The following is a 20,965-nucleotide window of genomic DNA, read 5'->3' on the forward strand; positions in this document are numbered from 1 at the left end:
CAATAAATAATAATGTCATAGACTTAAAGTCATACCTTTTAAGTCATAATGCATTGCAAGTGTTATTAGGGAATGTTGTGCTGTGTTTTCAAGCGCTTCAATGTGACAGCGGGTGCGTTCACGGAGATCAAGAGCAGCCGCCGCAGGGGAGGGATACCATGGTAAATAGGTTACCTAAATAGGTTACCTATTTACCATGGTATCTCTCCCCTGGGTGCGTTGTGTTTTGGTGAGCAGGAAAGCAGCGGGCGGGATGGCGAGCTTGTCCTGCTGCTCCAACACAAGCTACCTTAAGAGCCGGTACGATGCGGTCAATGGGTGAAGTTCGTCAGGAGTACTGCATAAAAAAAAAAAACGAGTGTGTTGTCGTGGCAGTTGGTGATCAAAGAAATAAAACAAAATAAAATCAATAAATAATAATGTCATAGACTTAAAGTCATACCTTTTAAGTCATAATGCATTGCAAGTGTTATTAGGGAATGTTGTGCTGTGTTTTCAAGCGCTTCAATGTGACAGCGGGTGCGTTCACGGAGATCAAGAGCAGCCGCCGCAGGGGAGGGATACCATGGTAAATAGGTTACCTAAATAGGTTACCTATTTACCATGGAATGTCTCCCCTGGGTGCGTTGTGTTTTGGTGAGCAGGAAAGCAGCGGGCGGGATGGCGAGCTTGTCCTGCTGCTCCAACACAAGCTACCTTAAGAGCCGGTACAATGCGGTCAATGGGTGAAGTTCGTCAGGAGAACTACATAAAAAAAAAACGAGTGTGTTGTCGTGGCAGTTGGTGATCAAAGAAATAAAACAAAATAAAATCAATAAATAATAATGTCATAGACTTAAAGTCATACCTTTGAAGTCATAATGCATTGCAAGTGTTATTAGGGAATGTTGTGCTGTGTTTTCAAGCGCTTCAATGTGACAGCGGGTGCGTTCACGGAGATCAAGAGCAGCCGGAGATCAAGAGCAGCCGCCGCAGGGGAGGGATACCATGGTAAATAGGTTACCTATTTACCATGGTATCTCTCCCCAGGGTGCGTTGTGTTTTGGTGAGCAGGAAAGCAGCGAGCGGGATGGCGAGCTTGTCCTGCTGCTCCAACACAAGCTACCTTAAGAGCCGGTACGATGCGGGCAATGGGTGAAGTTCGTCAGGAGTACTGCATAAAAAAAAAACGAGTGTGTTGTCGTGGCAGTTGGTGATCAAAGAAATAAAACAAAATAAAATCAATAAATAATAATGTCATAGACTTAAAGTCATACCTTTTAAGTCATAATGCATTGCAAGTGTTATTAGGGAATGTTGTGCTGTGTTTTCAAGCGCTTCAATGTGACAGCGGGTGCGTTCACGGAGATCAAGAGCAGCCGGAGATCAAGAGCAGCCGCCGCAGGGGAGGGATACCATGGTAAATAGGTTACCTATTTACCATGGTAAATAGGTTACCTATTTACCATGGTATCTCTCCCCTGGGTGCGTTGTGTTTTGGTGAGCAGGAAAGCAGCGGGCGGGATGGCGAGCTTGTCCTGCTGCTCCAACACAAGCTACCTTAAGAGCCGGTACGATGCGGTCAATGGGTGAAGTTCCTCAGGAGTACTGCATAAAAAAAAAAAACGAGTGTGTTGTCGTGGCAGTTGGTGATCAAAGAAATAAAACAAAATAAAATCAATAAATAATAATGTCATAGACTTAAAGTCATACCTTTGAAGTCATAATGCATTGCAAGTGTTATTAGGGAATGTTGTGCTGTGTTTTCAAGCGCTTCAATGTGACAGCGGGTGCGTTCACGGAGATCAAGAGCAGCCGCCGCAGGGGAGGGATACCATGGTAAATAGGTTACCTAAATAGGTTACCTATTTACCATGGAATGTCTCCCCTGGGTGCGTTGTGTTTTGGTGAGCAGGAAAGCAGCGGGCGGGATGGCGAGCTTGTCCTGCTGCTCCAACACAAGCTACCTTAAGAGCCGGTATACCGCTAGCTACCATAGACACCTAGATACGAATGCATAGTAGTATACTGGCCAAGGGCGTTGGTTTTGCCCAGAGCCGTAACTAAGCTTTTAGCTACCGGGGCATGCAAATATATATATATATATATATATATATATATATATATATATATATATATATATATATATATATTAATTATTGTTATTTTTTTTCTTTTTTCTTTTTTTTTTGGATGTTAGGAGTTAGGATGGTATTTACTCGCGCATAGGTTTGAATGTTATTTCCGAATCTCTCCTTTAACATGTCTGAAGGGGACACTGTATTACTTAAAACGTGAATTAACGTCTTAAATCGTGTTAAAAGTGAGCAGTTACCTTGGGATTGCACACCAGGTTCAGACGCAATGATTGGACTTATGTATCCGCAGGCGACCTGAGACTCACCGTTTCAACGGTGTCAGGAGTGCTCAACAGAAAAGAATGCATAGAGAAAAATATTATATACTGGCCAAGGGCTTTGGTTTTGCCCAGAGCCGTAACTAAGCTTTTAGCTACCGGGGTATGCAAATATATATATATATATATATATATATATATATATATATATATATATATATATATATATATATATATATATATATTGCATGCACCTCCGGAATGAAGCAACCGGAGGTGGATGGAAAGACTCCATATCGTAGCTAGCGGGGCATGCAAGACTCCATATCGGAGCTACCGGGGCATGCAATTATATATATATATATATATATATATATATATATATATATATATATATATATATATATATATATATAAAAGGGCGTAGGTTTGGTTTGAACATTGTTGGGGACACAATTTTGTAGGGGGGCGGAGTCACGGTCGCTAGTGGGGTTCGGGGGCATGCCCCCCCGGAAGAAATTTTTTAGTAGACAGCTATTAAATGGTAACTTCTGGTGGCTTGAAATGAATGCTGGACATGATTCGAGGACAGTTTGATTGACATGAAGTTGACTGGTATACACTTAAAACACTATGATAAAGTGTCCCTCCTGGAATCTGGTTTGACATCCCTGCTGTAGAATTACTAATAACCTGAATTATAACCTATCCCAGCCTTACTGTAAGCTACCAATACCCCTGGCGCTACAAGCATGAGCACATGCACGCTCACGTGCTCTGCCTGCCACTCCTGTGTCTGTGCTGCTGCTCGTACCTGGGTGCATTGCTTCATTCACCTGATAAAATAATAAATTGATGCATGCCATATAGAGAGAAAATATATGGCTATGCTAACTTTATTTGCTGAGTATTACTATACAGCATTAGCCTACTATTATATCACAATGTGCCTCAAACAATAATATATCTCAAAACTGAGTCTAACACTTTCACTGTTATAATCACTAAGCCATTACAGACCCCACCTGCGACCCTGTTGCTCCACCTGCCTCTGTACTGCTTTTACCAGGCTGCACTGCTTCACTCGCCTGATAAAATGATAAATTGATGCATGCTGCTTAGAGAGAAAGTATGACTCTGCTAACTTCATTAGTAAATTATTTTTTCATTTGCTATGAGAATCATTATCAATTGTGTTTATTACTTTAATAACATCTTCCTACTTACACTTTGACTTTTTGTAAAAAAAAACTTCCTTATGTCCATCTTTATTTTTTTGGTTGCTATTATGCTTTAGTCACCTAAAGCCAAATTGAAGTGATTAGCTAACGTTAGTTGAATGACGATATCAAAACATGCTCTCTCTCTCTCTCTCTCTCTCTCTCTCTCTCTCTCTCTCTCTCTCTCTCTCTCTCTCTCTCTCTCTCTCTCTCTCTCTCTCTCTCTCTCTCTCTCTCTCTCTCTCTCTCTCTCTCTCTCTCTCTCTCTCTCTCTCTCTCTCTCACACACACACACACACACACACACACACATAATGATTTAGCTGTGAAACAAGCTAGCTAGCCACCAAGGACGTTGGGTTAGCAGCTAGCAATGGGTCGCTAACGTAATAGGTAGGTAGGTAGGTAGCTTTATTCTCTCAAACTATGTTGCTGACGAGCTGACAATACCTTCAGCCGCGGCACCTGGCTTTCATTCAGTCAGTGGCTCACACTCATCAGCCTAACCGGCAAGCGGCAACTTCAGATGAGCGTCTTTCCAGAGTCCAGCCTAAACCAGCGGTTCTCAACCTTTTTTTACTCACGCCGCACTGACATTTATTTGTATATCTGTCGTCCTTTCACTCCCGAGTCCTTGTGCACTTTCGCACTTCAATGAAAACAACACACTCTGCTGGTCCCTGACGTCAGCCACGCACTGAGTCCGTGTTACAGTGATGCAGTATGGAAGGGCCAAAGTCAATCAAATTAGCGTTTTTTTTTTGTTTTGTTTTTTTTGGAGGAGGGAGGACTAACGAGCGGGAGGGGCGGGGGGCTTGAGAGAGTTAACCCTTTGTGGAGCAGATAAAATGACTTGACAAAAGACGTTTAAGATTTATCAAAATTATTGGTAGGGACAATTCAACGGTCCCTTGACATTGGTAGGGACATGTCCCTACCATCCCTAGCTAAATCTACGCCGGTGCCGGAGGTCCATTATTATTATTATTATTTATTTCTTAGCAGACGCCCTTATCCAGGGCGACTTACAATCGTAAGCAAAAACATTTCAAGCGTTACAATACAAGTAATACAATAAGAGCAAGCAATACAATAACTTTTGTTCAAGTAAAGTACAAGTTTGACAAACCACAATTCAATAATACAGCAGGTAATAGTGATAGTTACATCAGGATGTGAGTAAATACAAAGTACTACAGGTTAAAAACTTGGCAGATTACAGTATTCTGAAGTACAGGATTAAATGCAGTAAAATAGGGGCTGATAAGAGCAAAATAAAGCACATTTACATGAAGGGTGATAGTGTCCCAGGATACAAACAGAGGAGTTCTACAGGTGCTCTTTGAAGAGGTGAGTCTTAAGGAGGCGCCGGAATGTGGTCAGGGACTGGGCAGTCCTGACATCTGTAGGAAGGTCATTCCACCACTGCGGAGCAAGGGTGGAGAAGGAGCGGGCTTTGGAGGCAGGGGAGCGTAGCGGTGGTAGAGCTAGTCTTCTAGTGCAGGCGGAGCGGAGAGGTCGAGTGGGGGTGTAGGGAGAGATGAGGGTCTGGAGGTAGCTGGGTGCAGACTGGTCAAGGCATCTGTCCATGCAATTTATATATAGGACAGTCTTAGGTCGCCTGCGGATACATTAGTCCAATCAATGCGTCTGAACCTGGTGAGTAATCCCAAGGTAACTGCTCGCAAAACGCGCATAGTTTTGTATGTTATTTCCAAATCTCTCCATATCGTAGATACCGGGCATGTAATTATATAAATATATATATATATATATATATATATATATATATATATATATATATATATATATATATATATATATATATATATTATTGTTATTTTTTTTTTTTTTTTTTTTGGATGTTAGGAGTTAGGATGGTGTTTACTCGCGTATAGTTTTGTATGTTATTTCCGAATTTCTCCTTAGACATGTCTGAAGGGGACACTGTATTACTTAAAACGTGAATTAACGTATTAAAACGTGTTAACTGTGAGCAGTTACCTTGGGATTACACACCAGGTTCAGACGCATTGAATGGACTAATGTATCCGCAGGCGACCTAAGACTCACCGTTTCAACGGTGTCAGTAGTGCTCAACAGAAAATAATGCATACAGAAAAATATTGTATACTGGCCATGGGCTTTGGTTTTGCCCAGCGCCGTAACTAAGCATTTAGCTACCGGGGCATGCAAATATATATATATATATATATATATATATATATATATATATATATATATATATATATATATATATATATATATAAATTGCATGGACCTCCGGAATGAAGCAACCGGAGGTCGATGGATAGACTCAATATTGCACCAACCGGGGCATGCAAGACTCCATATCGTAGATACCGGGCATGCAATTATATATATATATATATATATATATATATATATATATATATATATATATATATATATATATATATTATTGTTTTTTTTTCTTTTTTTTGTTTTTTTTTGGATGTTAGGAGTTAGGATGATATTTACTCACGCATAGTTTTGTATGTTATTTCCGAATTTCTCCTTAAACATGTCTGAAGGGGACACTGTATTACTTAAAACGTGAATTAACGTATTAAAACGTGTTAACTGTGAGCAGTTACCTTGGGATTACACACCAGGTTCAGCCGCATTGATTGGACTAATGTATCCGCAGGCGACCTAAGACTCACCGTTTCAACGGTGTCAGTAGTGCTCAACAGAAAATAATGCATACAGAAAAATATTGTATACTTGCCATGGGCTTTGGTTAGCATACAGTGTCCCCTTCAGACACTAAACAGTGGCCTACATTTTTATGTTTGTCTGAAAACAACTACAATTGGTATTTTTAATAATCATTAACATGTTCATTATTTCAATATACAAACATGCAGTATTTTGCAATTATTTAAATCCAGTCTTCTCCACTGCAGTTAAACTATGGTTGTTTTTCCTATGCACTTGACAGTGGTGGTGGGTGTTTTTGCCAAAAACTGCTTTAAGTGTGTGATGCAGTGTTGTAAGATTTATTGACATTATGTTGATAATCAGAACAACAGGGTTCACTAACCTCGACTAGGTCAGGGTTAACACAGTTGAGCTCAGATGAAACAGCCCATTTGCAATGTACAGTACTGGGTGGCTATTGGTCATTCAGCAGTGTGATGCAAATACCTGCAGTTACCACAAAGCGCTGACCTGAGCACACTTGCTCATTTGCTATTCTAGTTTTCTCCCTGGGATGCTCGTACTTAAATATTTAATATAAATGGACTTTAGTTGGTATATAGGGGGCTGGTGTCTATAGAGTTAACACAAACTGTTTTACAATTTCTGAAAATGAAATTAAGAAGTTGTGAGCGATGGGGATATAAATAGGCCCAATTAATCCCACACCTGCCGCACACCTTCTGTGAATGATGCAATTGTCAGCAAATGATTTACTGACCATCCCAATATAATTTAGGAGCAAAAGAAACATCTGTAATTGGCGTAATTACAGGGATTAATTATAGCATTGTTTCTTTACCGAATATCTCAATCGTCCTGCCTGGGGACAGACGTGAAGTTATGTATATATACATTTAGTGTGCCCAATTATTTTACCCCCGATTTTCTCCCCAATTTGGAATGTCCAATTATTTTTTCTCCTCATCGCAGCAATTCCTTACACAGCTCAGGAGATCCAAAGGTTCAGTGGGCGTCCTCCGATCCCACAACCAAACTATTATCCTCTTTTACACCCAGGAACTCGAGAGCGGATGTCAGCGAGCTACTGACCTCTGGAGGACAAAGGCCAGCCCTGCAGGTGTCCGCTTTTGAGCTCACAGGGCGCCTGGCCAGCAGGGTTCACTGTAGCGCAATGAGGAGAAACAGTCCCTTTTGTTTTTGCTTCCCTAACCCACGGGAGTGCCAGAGCCAATGTTACGCTCCCTTTGGAATTCACAGCGAAGACCGACAACTTTGCACAGCCAGGACGCGAACCTGTGCTGTATGACCACACAACCACGCTTTTACCAGGTGAGCCACTCGAGGACCCCCTGATAGTGTTTTTGAGGTTAAGATTCATTTAAAAGTTATAACTAGCTCTTTATTTTATATATATATATATATATATATATATATATATATATATATATATATATATATATATATATATATATATATTGCACCAGGATGACTGAACAAAAGGAAAAGTGAAACGAAGAAACTGTAAAAAATGACGACTGGACACCAACCACTAAAAGCTGGTAATTTTAAACTTTAAAGAGATAGTTTATACCCTCTAAGCGGGCAATTTCTAATCTCTTTATTCATGCCACTGTCTGGTGCTCCAAGGGAGACTACAGTTGGATTTTTATACCAGCTCTGTTATCCCCAGCTGGGGATGAAATCCATTGCGAAGGGGATGAAGTGGAGGTGGCTGTACACACACACACACAATTTGTTACAAACTGTTTATCCAATTGACAGGAAACTTAGCATCAACATTATAGAGTATACATTAATGATAATATACAAGATTGTGAATGTCACACAGTTTTACATACATCTGGATAATCCCTCATCAGACTGTGATTAAACATTTCATTGCTAATTCTTATTCTATCCTGTACATACTGTTGATATGTCATGTTCATCGTTTAGAGTTTACGTGGCAGGAGATGTATATGTATACATAAGCATAGGCAAATTGTAAGCATGGCAAATTCTTTGTTGAGATTTAGTAATGTCTTTCTCAAAGAGACCCAAGTGTAAATGTTTGTCGTAAGCACCATGGATAATAGCATTTACATAATGTCCCGTGACAAGAAATTACATCTAAAATACAAATGTATTTTTTTCAGATTTGTAAAAAAAGACCTGCTTCTCCTGGTGTTGTATCCTTGCTGGACGGAGATGGTGAAGATGCTGGAGGCGGCCAAGCCAGCACAGTATGGGGTAGATTTGACAAGGGACAAGAAAAGGTAATTAGAATTACAACGTGATGTTTAGGAACCTGCATTAGAGAGACAGATAGATTCAAATTATTATTTTTCTCTGTCCCCTTACATTTGTATGCTGTTTGAAATCATATTTTTGTAATAATCTGTGTTCAGGATATGCCATAGACCTAGGTTAGATGAGCCAAAATGTCTTTATATCAGTAGTAACTGTGTATAGCCAGGTATACAATCGGAAACTTAATTCACTTTTGAGTTATTGTCTATGTTTGGTACACAGCTTATCTTCCTGATTTTATTTTTATTTTTTTTAACTTAGGTTCCATTACCAGTGCTGTCCCATAAAAATGAACCATTTTCCTGCCACATTGTTTCACCCTCTGGACATATCAATGATTCAGATCTTTTACACATATCCATCTTATATGGATGTTTTGTGTTTTGTTTATAAAAAATGTGTAAATGTGTAAAGGACTAGGGGTTGTGGTGTTTGTCTGAAGTAAGAGAGTGGTGGTGTAACATCAAATCATTTGCAGCACGAATAAGTCACAGTCACTGGCCATGTCATGCACACTTATTTCTAACTCATTGGTTGATCGAAAATAAGTTTAACATGCAATGGAGTAGTTCATTGGTTTTATACGCTCCCTTTAAAGATGTAATAAACAATCTCATCCAGTGGGATCTCTTTTCAGAGTGTGCAGTAGCAGAAGGGGATTGTGGGAATGTGTGGAGCTAAGGAAGGTAGAAGGAGATGCGCAGTAGAAACCCTGGGATATGTTTACACAATGAACTAATTTGTGGATGAATATCGTTGGTGTTAATTAAAGTTAATAAGACAAAATACCAGGTGGGGGCACCATTAGAGCGCGTCGGTGTGGACATCTTAGGGCCGTTTCCACGGACGGAGGGGGGCAACCGGTACGTCCTGGTGGCCATGGATTACTTTACTAAATGGCCCGAGGCGTACGCAGTCCCCGATCAGAGCGCGACTACCTGCGCGGAGGCACTGCTGGAAGGCATGTTCTGCCGGTTTGGGGTTCCCGAGGAGCTACACAGTGACCAGGGGCGTAACTTTGAAGCGCAGGTGTTTGGTGAGGTGTGCAGGCGGCTGGGTATTAAGAAAACCAGGACGACCCCACTACACCCACAGAGCGATGGATTGGTGGAGCGGTTTAACCGCACCCTTGCCACCCAGCTGACCATGTGGACCTCCCAGCACCAGCGTGACTGGGATCAATGCTTGCCCTTGGTCCTAATGGCCTACCGGACTGCAGTGCATGAATCTACAGGGTGCACGCCAGCGGCTCTTATGTTTGGGAGAGAGCTCCGCACCCCAGTGGACCTTGTGTTTGGCCGGCCACCTCAGCTCCACACTCCGGAACCTACCGGCCCGGAATACCTCCAGCAGCTACAGGACCGATTGGACACTGCCCATGTTTACGCTCGGAAGCACCTCACCTCAGCTGGCCAGCGCCAGAAACGGGCATACGATACTCACTGCCCTCGGCGAAGAAAGGGACTCTGCCCCAAGCTGGCCAGTAACTGGGAGGGCCCCTGTGTTGTTCTGGAGAGGCTCTCCGAGGTGACTTCTCGAGTGCGGCTGCGGACCCGTAGCCGGGCAGTTGTGCTCCACCAAGACCGCTTGGCCCCCTACCGCCCCGGAACAAACTCGGTTGTCCCTGCAGCCAGCCCGGAGGCCAGCTCCCAGGACAGGGAAAGCGCTTCCCCCTTGCAACCACCGAATAGTTCACCAGCTGGTGGCCCAGGTAGGAGCATTCCGGCTCCAGCTGACTCCCAGCCCGCTGCACCTGTGCTCCAGCGCGGCCAGCGTATCCGTCGACCACCCCCGGGACTCTCTGACTTTGTGAGACATTAAGTGTTGGGCCAGCGGGACGTTCGGCCCTAAGATGGGGGCTGTGTAACGGGCACGGCTGGACTGACTCGCCGTTGCCACCTGTCGTCGAATAGGGTGCTGTGCCCAGAGCCAGTCCCCTACATTTGGTTAATGTGCAGCCGTGGATGCTGGGAGTACGAACTATGGTAGGGGAGAAACTGAATTATTGTTGTTGTGTTTATTTGTTGTTACTGTAAAAGTTTGCGTACTGTTCTATGCATTTCCCTGTAATTGTTATTACCCTTCCGGTGTTGTTTGATATATATGTGAATGTCACCCTGAGAGGCAGAGTAGTGCTCTGGTGTGGGGAAGGGCTGTGTGTGTGTGTTCATAGAGGGCGCTGACTTGCTGTTAGCTGCTTAATAAACTGCATTACCTAAAAGAGCTATTGTGTGCGTGTCTCCGTTAATCCCTGTGCTCGCTACAATATATATATATATATATATATATATATATATATATATATATATATATATATATATATATATATATATATATATATATATATAATTGCCATATGGAGTCTTGCATGCCCCGGTAGCTACGAAATGGAGTCTTACCATCCACCTCAGGTTGCTTCAACCGGAGGTGCATGCAATGATATATATCTTATTGTATTACTTGTATTGTAACGCTTGAAATGTTTTTGCTTACGATTGTAAGTCGCCCTGGATAAGGGCGTCTGCTAAGAAATAAATAATAATAATAATAATAATATATATGCATGCCCCGGCAGCTAAATGCTTAGTTACGGCGCTGGGCAAAACCAAAGCCCATGGCCAGTATACAATATTTTTCTGTATGCATTCTTTTCTGTTGAGCACTACTGACACCGTTGAAAGGGTGAGTCTTAGGTCGCCTGTGGATACATTAGTCCAATCAATGCGTCTGAACCTGCATGCGCGAGTAAATACCATCCTAACTCCTAACATCCAAAAAAAAAAAAATAACAAGTAGTGGAAGTAGTGGTTAGAGCTCTGGACTCTTGACCGGAGGGTCATGGGTTCAATCACTGGTGTAGGACACTGCTGCTGTACAATTGAGCAAGGTACATTACCTAGATTGCTCCAGTAAAAACCCAACTGTATAAATGGGTAATTGTAGTAAAAATACTGTGATATCTTGTAACAATTGTAAGTCGCCCTGGATAAGGGCGTCTGCTAAGAAATAAATAATAATAATAGTAATAATATATATATATATATATATATATATATATATATATATATATATATATATATATATATATATATATATATATATATATATATATATATATATATATATATATAATTGCATGCCCCGGTAGCTACGATATGGAGTCTTGCATGCCCGGGATATATATATATGCCCCGGTAGCTAAATGCTTAGTTACGGCGCTGGGCAAAACCAAAGCCTATGGCCAGTATACAATATTTTTCTGTATGCATTCTTTTCTGTTGAGCACTACTGACACCGTTCCCCCCCCCCCCCCCAGATTTCTGCCAGGCAGTGGCTTAGCCACTGTGTTAGGGTCGTTCACACTGAAACATGTGTAAGAAATTGCAATATTGTTATATTTTTCGCTTCCCATTATAGCGGGGCGGACGTGGCATGGGCGGCGCTGATTTTTCTTTTCGCTCACGGAAAGAACTTTTTTATTTACCGCGTTGCTATCAACCAATGAGAATACATAAGCAAGCTGTACTTGCTCAACCCCAAACACAGATGCATGAAACATATATGCTATCATTACTGTATATGCTATGTAGCCTAGCTACTACACACATAGATGTGGTAGAGGACATCTACTATGTAATGAGTAGCCTATGTATTTACATAGAATGCACTCGCCTCATGACATATCTTATTGCCAGCTGACCTCTCCAGCAGCCAGCCTACTAATAAGATTATCATTTTTCACGGATTGTGCAGCCAGCTTCATCAAGGGACGGTAACCAAGTCCATCCAGGTCTTGGAGATGGAGTGGTAAATGTACAACCTGTTATTAATTGAATAACTAAAGAAATAAATCAGAATGAAAACAGTTCTGGACGCTGCTGAGAGAAAACCGGCAAAACTGTTTCAATTCCTGAGTTCGATTACCTACTTGTTTTCATTCTGATTATTTGTTTAGGCTACAACGTGTCCGTCAGCGAATGTCAGTGCAGTGTGATACCAAAAAAAAATGAGTGGTTGGATTTGCTGTCAATCAACCAAGTTTTTTGTTGGATCAGCTGTTTGTACATGTTTTTGTGTTTAAAGGCGCTGTAGTTATACAATGTAGTTAATGCAACTGTGTACAGAAGTCCCTCCTCCCCCGAACCTCCAGAAGATTAGGTACCATCGGCAGTCCTGCGTCAGTCAAAGAGTAATTACATTAGTCAGGATTTGTGAAATTAAATAAAATGGTTTGCTTTGCTTTGAACACCAAATGTGAAATGAACAACCATAAGTACGAATGAAATTATATATAGTTACTTATTATCATAATGTGAAATTGAAATCTGATGCGCATGTTAAAAGTTCAAGTCCTTTGCTTCGTATTTCCTTTTTAGTTTTTAAACGGAAGTGTTCTGAACTGAATCTCTCTTTTTAACTATTTTGCACAACAGTGTATTTGGTTATTGGATCTTCTGTTAAAAAAAAAAAAAGTTCTTTATTTTTCGAAAATAAAACGTCAATGCACTAATAAGAAATCAGGTTGCCAATTTCACCACTGTGACTATTCACCTTAAAAAAGTTACCATTGCCACCCTCTCCCGAAAAAAAATCCTGGCTACGCCACTGTTGCCAGGGTTTATTATTTAAAAATGCGCAGTTTATTTCAAACTTTCAAAACATAATAACATAACAAAGAGTGTCTAAGACCCTTCACCGTTATATTTGTTCTCGTGTGAGACTTTCACTTTTTCAGTCAGCGAAAATATGTGCTAAAACGGAGTGAATTTGAGCCCTGTTAAAATGGCAAAAATACAGCTACGTTTGGAGTTTTTCTACAACAAAAAAGCTAAACCTCCAACGCCAGAGACATCAACAGAAACCGAACCTGACTCTTCTGTAGTTCAGAATGTTACGAACAGCACAAGAGTGTGACGATCCTTCCATTTCAAACGCTCAGGTTAGTGCAGGTGTAGCTGTCTGTCGATAAGAGACTCTTGCCTGTAAAGTGTTGTTTGCAGCTCTCTTGATTGTGACAATCTGGCGTAGAACTGTTTGTGATGAAATATCTGGTAATCTTAGAAAGCTAGCTTAATGTTTACATAAAAATGGTTAAATTCGGGCATCGGGTTTGAGCATTTTTTTGTTTCGGGGGGGGGTGGGGGTGGGGGGGGGGCGGTGGTGATGGGGGTGCTGTGCCCCACCAGTTTTTCAAGCCATGAGTCGCCAATGGGCGGGGTTAACCAAATAATTTAAAGTGGGTGGGGCTAACCACATCATTTCATAAACCTTACTTGTTGTGCACTTCCATTTACTATATCGGTATCAGGGATATTATTTAAATAGTTCACACTTGGGTAAGAAAAGAATAGTATTATTATTTGTTTATTTTAGCAGACGCCTTTATCCAAGGCGACTTACAGAGACTAGGGTGTGTGAACTATGCATCAGCTGCAGAGTCACTTACAATTACGTCTCACCCAAAAGACAGAGCACAAGGAGGTTAAGTGACTTGCTCAGGATCACACAATGAGTCAGTGGCTGAGGTGGGATTTGAACCGGGAACCTGGTTACAAGCCCTGTTCTTTAACCACTGGACCACACAGCCTAATACAACATTTATATAAAATATATTAAAATATCATGATATAACAAGATTTGTTTAAATGATTATCCAGATACAGTATAATATACATAAGAAATTGAAATTGACTTTCAGCACACACACAAAAAAAGAAAGTAAAACATCTTTGGTGATCTGGGAGAGGAGAGTGCTGCAAGTTCCTTATTATTTCAGTGTTTCAGCCACACCTAATAAGATTGCATGAATGGCATTAACACATGCTCACAGTCCCTACACTGGGTAGAATGGAATTGCTCTTCCTGTGAAATGAGAAAACGTTTTTCACAGTAATCATTACCCAACATCCTTTGAAGACCTGCAGCAACATATAGGCAAGGTTGATAAGGACTTCAGTTAAAATTCTGGTCTACCTGGATTAGTTTCTTGTGGTTTTACCCTAGAAGATAAATATCTAGAATATGGGAATATTGCCTGCAAGTGAGTAAAATGTTTTTCTTTCTTACGTTAGAAGTTGTTTCACCTTGAATGGAACTACCATATATTTGCAGAAATTAACTTTCAATGGATACTATGTCTCAAGTTAGAAATACGAGTTTCATTAGAGTTAATTTTGTTCAGTTTAAATAATAAGTAATGCAAATAAATACATAGTTTTAAGAATACAATTTTATCTATTTCTACCAACCTTCATTGTTTTGTCTGTTTCAGACCCCTCTACATAGGGGCAGGAATAGCCACAGTCAGTGTGACCACAAGCAGGCAGACAAGCAGCAGTGACCTCATCTTCAGAGCTCAACACTGAACCACAAGCATGTTGCAGGATGTTATATAGCAGTTTAGCTTAGGGCTCCTCTCAATTTCAAAAACCTCACAAAACAGCAAGAGAATGATATAGCAGTTTGGTGTACTGTAAAGCCTATAAAGTGAGATTTGGAGTGAAGATCTTTTACGAATGTTGAAGTATTGATGGATTAAATAATACTTAATATTTATGTAACTTCTGGACTTACAGAGACTAGGGTGAGTGAACTATGCATCAGCTGCATAATGGATTTAATTATGAGTTTTTGCCACTGAACAACACAAAAAAGTCCATAATGTCAAAGTGAAAAATAAAATCTACAAATTGTTCTAAATTAATTACAAATACAAAACAGAAAATAATTGATTGCATAAGTATTCACCCCCTTGAGTCAATATTTGGTAGAGGCACCTTTGGCAGCAATTACAGCCACGAGTCTATTTGTATAAGTCTCTACCAGCTTTGCACATCTGGACACTGCAATTTTTGCATCTTCACGAGCTTTCCAGGCCCTGACGCAGAGAAGCATCCCCATAGCATGATGCTGCCACCACCATGCTTCACGGTAGGGATGGTGTTCTCAGGATGATGTGCGCTGTTAGGCTTGCGCCAAACATAACGCTTAGCGTTGTGGCCAAAAAGCTCTATTTTGGTCTCATCACACCATAGAATCTTCTTCCACTTGGTCTCAGAGTCTCCCACATGCCTTCTGGCAAACTCTAGCCGAGATTTGATGCAAGTTTTTTTCAACAATGGCTTTCTTTTTGCCACTCTCCCATAAAGGCCAGTTTTGTAAAGCACCCGGGCTATTGTTGCCGTATGCACAGTGTCTCCCAGCTCAGCCGTGGAAGACTGTAACTCCTTTAGAGTTGCCATAGGCCTCTTGGTGGCCTCCCTGGCTAGTGCCCTTCTCGCCCGGATACTCAGTTTTTGAGGACAGCCTTTTCTAGACAGATTCACAGTTGTGCCATATTCTCTCCATTTCTTAATAATGGACTTTACTGTGCTCCGGGGGATATTCAATGCCTTGGAAATGTTCTTATATCCTACCCGATTGGTGCTTTTGAAGAACCTTATTCCGGATTTGCTTTGAATGTTCCTTCATCTTCATGATGTAGTTTTTGTTAGGAAATGTACTAACCAACTGTGGGACCTCCCAGAGACAGGTGTATTTAACCTGAAATCATGTGAAACACCTTAATTGCACACAGGTGGACACCATTCAACTAATTATGTGACTTCTAAAGACAATTGGTTGCACCAGAGCTTATTTAGGTGTGTCATAGCAAAGGGAGTGAATACTTATGCAATCAATTATTTTCAGTTTTATATTTGTAATTAATTTAGAACAATTTGTAGATTTTATTTTTCACTTTTCACTTTTTGTGTTGATCAGTAGCAAAAACTCCTAATTAAATCCATTTTGATTCCATTTGTAACACAATAAAATGTGGAAAAGTCCAAGGGGGGTGAATACTTTTGAGTGTCACTGTGTGTATATATATATATATATATATATATATATATATATATATATATATATATATATAATGATAAGTCAGTCCGTCCTATAACCTCCAGATGTCCACATGACCAAATACAAATTCCCCATAAACTGATCTAAAGAATAAATAAGTTATTAACACATTAACTATTGGCTAATGAGTAATTATAGCTATAGAAATTGAGGCAATCAAGGCTTTTGGTTTTAGAAAAAGAAAAAAAACATGACTGTGCCAGATTACAAAATGTACATCAGTACCCATTTGCAGTCATGCACTGTGACGACAATATATTTTTCATAATCTGCCATTTATCTTTAGAACATTACAGAAAGGCTTTAGTAGACAGACATTTGAAATTACTGAAAAAAGAGATCTTAAAGTTGCAACCCTTAGCATATAGATGAATCATTTCCCTGATGTTAAAAACCAAATTGCAACCAGAGATATATTTTTTTAAAATATTGCTCGAGCAGGAATATGTATTTTAAAGATCCTCAAGGAGGCTAGTAATCCAAGATTCAGGGCCACACTGTAAATGGCACTGCCTATATCTTGAAGAAATACTTAAATAAAAATATTATAATAGAAATCCCAAATCCAAGAAAGAAGATAACCACTCTAATTTTTTTAAGCCTTTAAGAAATTGGATTTAAAGCTTGATTAGTCATTAGCCTTTTCTGTGTGTTAATTCATCATGTCAAAATTGGTAATGTTTAATTATTGTTAATTACACATATTAGGTGTACTCCACTGACATTGTGTGGTTGTAGGACTAATTTGCAGGTCAGAAAACCTTTAAAAGATTGCATGAAATTCTCAAGGACTTATTCAAGTGTTAAAGCTTTGTGAACACAACAAAACAGCTGTCAAAAGCATTCTGTCTTAAAAAGACATAAATCCATTAAAATGAACACCCTCCCACCAACCCACATCCTTCACACACATGCATATACACAAACACACACAAGAAGAATACCAATTTCAAAAGATACCAAAATAAACTCAAGAACAAAGTGATTTTTATTTTTGTTCTTTATTAAAATGTCTTCATCTAGACAATGTGGGGAAGCTATAAAAAAAGGCCAACAAGATGCTCGGATATATTGTGATAAGTGTTGAATTTAAATCAAGGGAAGTAATGTTAAAACTTTACAATGCATTAGTAAGACCTCATCTAGAATATTGTGTTCAGTTCTGGTCACCTCGTTACAAAAAGGATATTGCTGCTCAAGAAAGAGTGCAAAGAAGAGTGACCAGAATTATCCCGGGTTTAAAAGGCATGTCGTATGCAGACAGGCTAAAAGAATTGAATCTATTCAGTCTCGAACAAAGAAGACTACGCGGTGATCTGATTCAAGCATTCAAAATGCTAAAAGGTATTGACAATGTCGACCCAGGGGACTTTTTCGACAAGGACCAGGAGTCACAAATGGAGATTAGATAAAGGGGCATTCAGAACAGAAAATAGGAGGCACTTTTCTACACAGAGAATTGTGAGGGTCTGGAACCCGCTCCCCAGTAATGTTGTTGAAGCCGACACCCTGGGATCCTTCAAGAAGCTGCTTGATGAGATTCTGGGATCAATAAGCTACTAACAACCAAAAGAGCAAGATGGGCCGAATGGCCTCCTCTCGTTTGTAAACTTTTTTATGTTCTTAAAATGTTTGTTTACTTAGGCATGAGCATGCTGTATATGCTATCCTGACACAGATACATGATTTAATAGCGCAGGATAAAAAAAATAAATAAATAAAAAGAACAATATTTGGTTATCAGGCCAACATGCATTTGACTGTGATTTTTCTGCACTTCGACTGGCAGGATCACGACGTCACTTGTTGGATCCACCTTCACATTAGGACAGGATCAGCTGTATGCTGGGGAAAGGTGAGAATCCTTTTAATAAAACTTCCCATGTAGTTTGTTTAATGTTTGGTATCACTTATCCTCAAAATGGGCAAAATCTGCTACGATCACAAGATATATGGTGTCTGATTTAGTTGCTTGATAAGGAAGAAATCTAGATGGTGCTATTTTTTCATCAGCGTGTGTCAACATTCTATAGAACCATTGAATAGTAGACCCCTCTATCTGGTAAATAGGGGCATATTAATCAAGCTTGTAAAAACTGAAGCATTTCACTTTTTTTTTTTTTTTTTATAAATTTAGTCGTTGCCAATTATTTTTTATTATTTTCTCCCCAATTTGGAATGGCCAATTATTTTATTATGCTCAGCTCACCGCTACCACCCCAGGGCTGACTCTGGAGGGCGAAGACAAACACACGCTGTCCTCCGAAGCGTGGGCCAATTGAGCGCCGCCCCCTGGGAGCTCCCATCCTCGGTCGGCAAAGGAATAGCCTGGACTCGAACTCGCGATGTCCAGACTATAGGGCACATCCTGCACTGCACGTGGAGTGCCTTTACTGGATGCGCCACTCGGGACCCCCGGCATTTCACTTATTGTTCATTACAATGGATTTTGTATCATCCCGCAACCACGCTGGGTTTCACTGAGGTCATTGTGATAGAGCTGATTGTTTTAATATTTTCAATATTGTTTTTCAAAGTGTGCTAAATCAGTTTTTCCTGTTGCTATGGCCAACGGTTTCATCCTAGGAATCTGAAAAACAGTAATGGCATTTGCAAAGTTGTTTCTATTATCAATAATTGTATTAAGAGTTCCAAAATAATGCAATGTAAACAAAAACTGACAAGTTTAAATATCTTTTAATTGATTTTTAAAAAACAAATTAAAAAAATGGACTAACTGAAGGTGACATGTTTTCTGATTGATTTGGTAATGAAGTGCCACATAACACTGCAGTCTAGGGAATGGCTACAGGAAAGATAACTTACTGTTACAGTAGCCTCCTTTTTAGCTGATATTACAGATAGGCAGCCCAGACAAGGTCTTGGACGTCTCTTTGGGTTGGCTTCGAATTGTCTCTTTTCTCTGATCGGAATGTCTGGAGGGGAGGTGGCCTTCTGGTAAGATAGCAATAAGATTTAAAAAATGACATCTCTATAAAAATTAAAAAAGGCAGTACCCCACCATCAAGTATAATTTTACACTAAAATATTTTGTCTTATTAACTTTAATTAACACCAACGATATTCATCCACAAATTAGTTCATTGTGTAAACATATCCCAGGGTTTCTACTGCGCATCTCCTTCTACCTTCCTTAGCTCCACACATTCCCACAATCCCCTTCTGCTACTGCACACTCTGAAAAGAGATCCCACTGGATGAGATTGTTTATTACATCTTTAAAGGGAGCGTATAAAACCAATGAACTACTCCATTGCATGTTAAACTTATTTTCGATCAACCAATGAGTTAGAAATAAGTGTGCATGACATGGCCAGTGACTGTGACTTATTCGTGCTGCAAATGATTTGATGTTACACCACCACTCTCTTACTTCAGACAAACACCACAACCCCTAGTTACCTTTACACATTTTTTATAAACAAAACACAAAACATCCATATAAGATGGATATGTGTAAAAGATCTGAATCATTGATATGTCCAGAGGGTGAAACAATGTGGCAGGAAAATGGTTCATTTTTATGGGACAGCACTGGTAATGGAACCTAAGTTAAAAAAAAATAAAAATAAAATCAGGAAGATAAGCTGTGTACCAAACATAGACAATAACTCAAAAGTGAATAGTTTCCGATTGTATACCTGGCTATACACAGTTACTACTGATATAAAGACATTTTGGCTCATCTAACCTAGGTCTATGGCATATCCTGAAAACAGATTATTACAAAAATATGATTTCAAACAGCATACAAATGTAAGGGGACAGAGAAAAATAATAATTTGAATCTATCTGTCTCTCTAATGCGGGTTCCTAAACATCACGTTGTAATTCTAATTACCTTTTCTTGTCCCTTGTCAAATCTACCCCATACTGTGCTGGCTTGGCCGCCTCCAGCATCTTCACCATCTCCGTCCAGCAAGGATACAACACCAGGAGAAGCAGGTCTTTTTTTACAAATCTGAAAAAAATACATTTGTATTTTAGATGTAATTTCTTGTCACGGGACATTATGTAAATGCTATTATCCATGGTGCTTACGACAAACATTTACACTTGGGTCTCTTTGAGAAAGACATTACTAAATCTCAACAAAGAATTTGCCATGCTTACAATTTGCCTATGCTTATGTATACATATACATCTCCTGCCACGTAAACTCTAAACGATGAACATGACATATCAACAGTATGTACAGGATAGAATAAGAATTAGCAATGAAATGTTTAATCACAGTCTGATGAGGGATTATCCAGATGTATGTAAAACTGTGTGACATTCACAATCTTGTATATTATCATTAATGTATACTCTATAATGTTGATGCTAAGTTTCCTGTCAATTGGATAAACAGTTTGTAACAAATTGTGTGTGTGTGTGTACAGCCACCTCCACTTCATCCCCTTCGCAATGGATTTCATCCCCAGCTGGGGATAACAGAGCTGGTATAAAAATCCAACTGTAGTCTCCCTTGGAGCACCAGACAGTG

The sequence above is a fragment of the Acipenser ruthenus genome, chromosome 3 (assembly GCF_902713425.1).
Source record: "Acipenser ruthenus chromosome 3, fAciRut3.2 maternal haplotype, whole genome shotgun sequence".
In the NCBI taxonomy this organism is placed as follows: domain Eukaryota; kingdom Metazoa; phylum Chordata; class Actinopteri; order Acipenseriformes; family Acipenseridae; genus Acipenser; species Acipenser ruthenus.